This window comes from Arachis duranensis, chromosome 2 (genome assembly GCF_000817695.3).
Source record: "Arachis duranensis cultivar V14167 chromosome 2, aradu.V14167.gnm2.J7QH, whole genome shotgun sequence".
In the NCBI taxonomy this organism is placed as follows: Eukaryota; Viridiplantae; Streptophyta; class Magnoliopsida; order Fabales; family Fabaceae; genus Arachis; species Arachis duranensis.
In genome coordinates, this window is record NC_029773.3 from 23062274 (window position 1) to 23069571 (window position 7298).

The 7298-nt window shown below is 33.4% G+C and overlaps 1 pseudogene; it reads right to left on the reverse strand.

Moving 5' to 3' along the window:
- Positions 1 to 2081: 2081 nt before the first annotated feature.
- On the reverse strand, positions 2082 to 7082 carry LOC107474018 (uncharacterized; annotated as a pseudogene).
- Between the last annotated feature and the right edge of the window lie 216 nt (positions 7083 to 7298).

Genomic DNA, 7298 nt, shown 5'->3' on the forward strand with positions numbered 1-7298 from the left:
GTTTCTAAACCAACAGAGAATCCTTTCGTACAAAAGTTTTGTTTGTCACTTAAGCAAACCCAATAAAAATAAATAATCGAGGTATTCAAACCTCTGGTTGTCTTCTCAAGGAATTGCAGGGAAGTATGATTTATTATTGGTTATGGAAAAAGATATATTTTTGGGTTTTTAAAACAAGGAACAAGTAATGTAAAATAACAAGTCGTTAAAATAATAACTAATAAAGCTCTTGGCAAGGTATGAGAACTGGAAGTCCTATCCCAGTTATCCTTATCAATTGTGATTAGAATTGGATTTTTCTCCCACTAAGTCAACTTCTAACTATGAAGATAAGTCAAGTGGATGAATTAATTTTGATTCCTTAGGTCCTAGTCTTTCCTTGGGAAAGGCTAGAGTTATTGGAACTCGAATTAATTCTTGAAGAATTTTAATTTTCAATGAACAATGAGTTTGATAACTCAAGTGTCTCCAATGACTCAACCAAAGCCGAAAGGAAAAAATCTAAATTATTTATATAAATAAAAGAAAGCAATCATAATTCTGAAATACCTCAAATTATATTAAATGAAGATATCAATTCTAACATGGAAAAGTTCATAAATTAAATTGGGAGAATAAATAAAAAGAACATTAAACCTGGAACTCAGAAGAAATTGTAAGTTGAAATAATAAGAAATCCTAAATCCTTTAAGAGGAATCCTAATCCTAAATCCTAAGAGAGAGGAGAGAGCCTCTCTTTCTCTAAAACTACATCTAAATTATGAAAAGTGAAATATGAGTCGTCTGATATCTTGAGTCTCTGCATGTTCCCTGACTTTAATCTGTGTTTCTAGGCCAAACTCTGGGTCAAAACGCGGCCCGAAACTGTCTCCAGCGTATTCTATAATTTCTGCAGATCGCGCATGTCACGCGTACGTGTCAGTCACGCGTACGCGTTGTTTAATGATTTTCCTCTCCACGCGTGCACGTCAGGCGCGCGCTCGCGTCGTTACGCGAACTCCAATCCACGCGTACGCGTCAGGTACGCGTACGCGTCGCTGTGATTTTGTCCAATTCGCGCGCACGCGTCAGCCATGCGTGCGCGCCGCTGTCCGCTGGTTGTCTCCTTTATTTCTTGTGCTCCTTCCCTTTTTGCAAGCTTTCTCTCTATTCTCTAAGCCATTCCTGCCCTATGAAGCCTGAAACACTTAACACATGGATCACGGCATCGAATGGTATAAAGGAGAATTAAAATACACAATAAAAATATCTCTAGGAAGCAAGTTTACAACCATAGAACTACCTTGGGAAGGAATTGTAATATCATGCTAATCATATGAATAAGTGGGCAAGAATTTGATAAAAACCACTCAATTAAACACAATATAAACCATAAAATAGTGGTTTATCAATGCTCTGGTTTCCTGTTTAAAACTTATCAACATTGCTTCCAAATCATTATTCTGTTGGGGCTGAGAAGTTACTTGCTGAGATAACTGAAACTGGTGGTTATTAAAATTATTCTGTTGAAAACCACCCTGAGAATTATGATTAAAATTTTGTGGCCTCTGAGGTTGCTCCACCCAAAATTTGGGTGATTTCTCCACCTTTGATTGTAGATCTTAGAATAGGAAACATTGTTGGGATTTCTAGGAGTACTCCCCATGTAATTGACCCGTTCAGAAAAAAATTAAGCATAATCATAATTATCGTTTTGCACAAAATTACTTATCATGTCATAAGCAAGGTAGTGAACTCGTAGTTTTTACCTCGACTCGTTAAGCTAACTCAAAATCGTAAGACGAAACGTAAATATGACTCGTAAATTATAAAAATTTAGAAAAATTTAATAGCAACAACTAATTTTATAGAGAATAAAATAAATCTCAAATAAACTAAATTATCCATAGAATTATAACTAATATATATACCATAACAAGTTAAAAGTCACAATTCAACACAAATTCACAAATCAAAACACAAATTCACAACTCACAAGTTCATACGACACTAAAATAACTTCAAGTAGCAAATAAACCAACCAAACTACTAGAATGAACAAATAATTAACTAAAATCTAAACAAGTTATTTAATAATCATTCTATTCTTCATCAGTTATAAAATCTTCACGAGTTTCACAAACTTCTGCATTACCATCTTCATCATTATCAGGAGCAGGAGGAAAAGGTCCTTGGAGAAGTTCTTCAAACTCATCATCATCAGGATAAAGAATTGCCAAAGGATCCTTAGAGGCACCAACAACTCTATTATCACTTGCTCCATCATTTAAATCAGGATCTGAGATTAGAGCATCTAAATCTTCTTCTTCTCCATCTTCGTCAGCAACAATCCACTCTTCATCAGAGTCCAACTCATCAAGACTATAGTCATAATCAAGACTTCTTCTAGTTTGTTTTTTCTTTGCTAATCTTGAATTTGTCATCACAAACACAACATCATTCATGGTTTTAGCTTTCAAACGATTTCTCCTTTTTGTGTGAACCTTTCAAAAGTAGATAAAAAATATTAGACATTAATCAAACAATAAGATACAATTGAAGAATTAACAACCAAATTTATAAAAGTAAAATGCAATTTATATTTAATTACTAACCATCTCAAAAGCGCTCTAATTACGTTCACATCCATATGAACTACATGTCAAATTCAAGACACGAATTGCAAATTGTTGGAGCTCTGGATGCTGATCTCCATAAGAATCCCACCATTGAGCTGGAGTTTTAGTATAAATTGTATTTTGAGCTACTTTACTACCAAAAAACTCTTTTCGAGTTTTAAAATCTTCAAGTTGAACATCCATCCTAGTGATTAAATCTGGATTTCCTGTCATCCTTTCCATACAAGCATAAAACTGCTTCTTAAGCTCATAAGCAATTTTAAAACCAGAGCTATAATGAATCTGAGGATTCAAATAATAGCCTGCAGCATGCAATGGCCTATGAAGTTGGTTGCCCCATCTTGCATCAATAATATCCCAAATAGGTATATAACTAAAATATAAAAAAATTAATAAATTAGTTACAAAATAAACAATATTTTCAGAATTAAAATTTTTTAACTCTCTCTGGCTTTTACTTTTCTACCTCTGCCATTATTACATTTTACAATTACACTTTACACATATCATTCAACATTATGTACAACTCTTATGCATTAATTAAAAAATAAAATAATTAGACATTTTACCTTGTCTCAACTCCTTGAAATGCATCTCGTATTTTCTCCTTTGCACTTGTCATTTCTTCATAAATAAATCCCATTGCCGGCTTTTCTTCTGAATCCACCATACGAAGCACATGAAGAAGAGGGTAGGCAGCCCTCAAGCAAATTACGACTTCCTTCCAAAACACCTTATCTAACACCACACTTGCAATTATCTTTCCATCTTTTGTCTTTGCAAAATTACTAGAAGTCCATTGATCAGAAAGAAACATTTTTATTAAGGAACCTTTGTTGTCATTGAGACATCCCAAAGTAAGGTAAGAAGTTGCAAAACGGGTCATACTCGGCCTCACCAAATCTTTCCCCTTAGTGTGGATGTGTAGTAGTGCAATAAGAGCATTTCTAGAATATATGTAAGTAGTAATCTTTCTACCTTTATAAATTGTGTCCTTGTGAATTGTTACTTTTTTTTCCAAGTCTTCTAACATTAAATCAATGCAATGTGCTGCACAAGGCGTCCAAAACAAATTTTTTCTCTTTTTCATTAGCATTTCTCCTGCAGCTTTGTAGTTAGCCGCATTATCGGTGACAACTTGGATGACATTTTCTTCACCAACCTCTTCAACCACATCATCTATCATTTTAAAGATTTTATTAGCTGTCTTAGTAATGTGAGAGGCATCAATGGATTTCAAAAAAACAGTCCCTTTAGGACAATTAACCAAAAAATTTAGGATAGTCCGTCTTCTCTTATCTGTCCAACCGTCAGTCATTATTGTGCAACCAACCTGCTTCCAATATTCTCTATGTTCCTCTAGTGATTGTTGAACAAGCTCCACGTGTTTCTTCAAAAGAGGCACCCTTAATTCATGGTAGGATGGTGGCTTGAATCCTTGTCCGTATCTTATAGCTTTCTCAAACATTCTACTGTATTCCTCGCTCCTTGAAACATTAAAGGGGATGCCATTGTTGTAGAAAAAAGCACTAATCTCTAAACATACTTCCTCTCTCAAATTCTTCTTAAATATATTGTTGATTGTTAGTTGAGTACTAATGTGTGTTTTATTGAATATGTTGCCATCTAGTTCTTTTCCCTTTCTTTTTTCACCGGTAGTGTCAACTTCTTTAGTAGCTTCTCCTGGGCTTGCCCCACCCATGTTTGTTTTCTTCATAAAATTTACTTGTAACCCACTCACAACATCCCACATTTGCTTCTTAACTTCATCACTAACAGTTGTACAAGCCCCAACATCTTTTTGAGTTCCTGCTAAGTGGTGTTTCAATCTATAAACTCCTCCTGAAAAATTTTATGACAGTATTTACATTGTATCTTCTTTCCATCTTCTCCAACAGATATCCCGTGCTCCCATCCTACATCAGTTCTACTTCCAAGAGCATTCTTAGCAACTTTTTTTTTACAAGTGATTCCAGCTGTACTTCCTGATTGAGAAGCTGGAATGTTAGTCGGATTTTCACTTGCATTAGCTTGAGTCGATGCCATTCCTGTTTAGAAAAAAATAAAAACAGTAAATATTCAATGAATCAATTCAATATCATAGCAAAAATTCAACAATTTAACAAAAATTACAAAATTGTGTTCAATTTCAAGTACAACCATCCAAGTTCAACAACAAAAATTTAACAATCCAATTTGAACAAAAAATACCAGCATAACAAAAATTCAAGAATTATATTCAATGCCACAACAACAATTCAGAGAAATAGATAGTTATAAAATTATTGGGATATAGGTGACAAAGAGAAGTTTCAATCAGGGAGCTCAGATGAAGGATCAAGCAGTAAAAATGATAGCAATGAACAAACTGCTAAAACAAACAGTGATTCATTGTCTTCACTAACTGAATATTTCACTTTTTCATACAATGTCCTCATTTGGATACACTGGAACAGACAAAAGCAGACACTTATTATTAGTATCTGACTGTATAATGCAAGAAGCTTTGAATGCCATGATGATGAAATCGAAATAGTTAAATCTCCCAAGGTAATATATATTAAATTGATGATACTAATTTACACATTTTGACTTGATCGTTTTGCTAGTTGACAAAATAACTTGGCCAAGAAAATAAACGGTAGAATCTATTCGACTAGAATGATGTGTATAATCCAATTGCAATAACTAAAAATGAGGATATGTTAATAGAAATGAGTTGTTGCAAGTTGCAACATGCATTTATCAAAATATTGGTAAAGTCTTGTTTTCATTATTAGTCTTGTTTTCATTAACATGAATTAACATGATGTCTTATTATTAGTCCTATTTTCATTGATCAAAATCAAAGCTAAAGTCAAAAGCTTGTTATCAAGTAATTTGAATTGTTCAACAGTGCAACTTCAATATATATAGCATCTTTATATACAGTGCTTCACCTTTTTCATTGATCAAAATCAAAGCTAAAGTCAAAAGCTTCTTATCAAGTAATTTGAATTGTTCAACAGTGTAACTTCATATATAACATCTTCATATACAATGCTTCACCTTTTTCATTGATCAAAATCAAAGCTAAAGTCAAAAGCTTCTTATCAAGTAATTTGAATTGTTCAATAGTGCAACTTCAACATATATAGCATCTTCATATACAGTGCTTCACCTTTATCATTCAACAAGTAATATGTGAATTATTGGTAATTAACAATAACAAAGGTTTTACTATACTAGCTAAGTCCCACTTCACATGATGCCATGTTACTTATTTAATTTAATTTCTGAATCTAAGGATTAATTTAATTTAATTTTCAAAAAGTGGATTCTAGTTCTAGGTTATTGAATTGGAAGTAAAGGACATTGTATTTAGAGATATTTCCAATAAAGCCTGTTGCTAGTACTAATGATGGAATAGAAGTTCTTGGAGAGTTGAGAAAATCGAGTAATTCACCAGAGAACAATATAGAAGTGTTGGAATTGGAAGGACACCAGGAGGGGTCTGAATTAAATGATATAGAGACTCCAAAGACTACTAGTTTAGTGGATGAAAAAATTGAGGATGGTGTTAAAAATTATTTATTAAACAACACTGCTCAAGATGAAGTGAAAAGTTTAGGAGGGACATTGGTGGAAAGCACAGAGCAGTCAACCCACCAAGAAACATTTAGTCGTGAATCAGATATCAATCAGAGTTAACATTATATATAAACAATTTCGTTAATTTTTATCTTAGAAATTAGGAGGATTAAACTGTGTCAAATATTTATAATTTTTAAATGAAACATTAATTAATAAGAAAGAGCTAAAAGCAAAACCATGATATAAGAATGGATAAAAGCAAATCACTTTTTGTTTCACGTTTCGATCGCCATTATTAATCCATGTTTTCCGTTACATTATTGTTTTAATATATCAAAAGATGGTGATAGTAAAATAGCCTATTGATTTGCACTGAACCTCAAGTTCAAGTATCGCACCATAATACTACCTCTGAAGCCATTAACCAAAACCAGCTGGTGGATGGAGCTAGGGTAAGTTTATTCATTGATATTTTGTACATTAAGTTTGACAGGATATATTTGTGGAAAAGAGTCGAGGTGCAATATCCTCTCTCAAAATTTGACATATACTCGTAACATACTAGTTATTTTCAGGTCTGAGATCACGGTTTTTCAGGTCTCAAAACTTATTATAATTCATATAAAATCATAATCTAAATTGAACAATATAATTAATTTGCAATATAATCAGTAAACCAATAAAGATAGACAATAGCAATTCAACCTACAATATAATCCATAATAAACAAGTACAACAAGTCAACAACAGATTGAACTGACTTTGAAGAGGATCAAAATTAAAAAAGTTTTAACATACCTGAACTACCAGTGAAGGGGAGGAGAAGAGCAGCAGCAATCCAGATTCCAGAAATAGAGAGCGAGAGCCAGAGAACTAGAGACAGAGGCAGAGTCAGAGAGTTTCGCAAAACAATTGCAAATTGATGCTCACACAGTTCAACCACCACCAGTCTAATTCTACAACAACGGCAGCAGGCTGTGACACACCAAATTGGGGACTTTGGTCGCGCGAAATTTAAACTTCAGAGGGATAGAGAGATAGAGTCAGAGAGAGTCAAAGATTGAAAGACTTGAGAAAGGTGAAATTTTGAAATTTTGGCCATGGAGA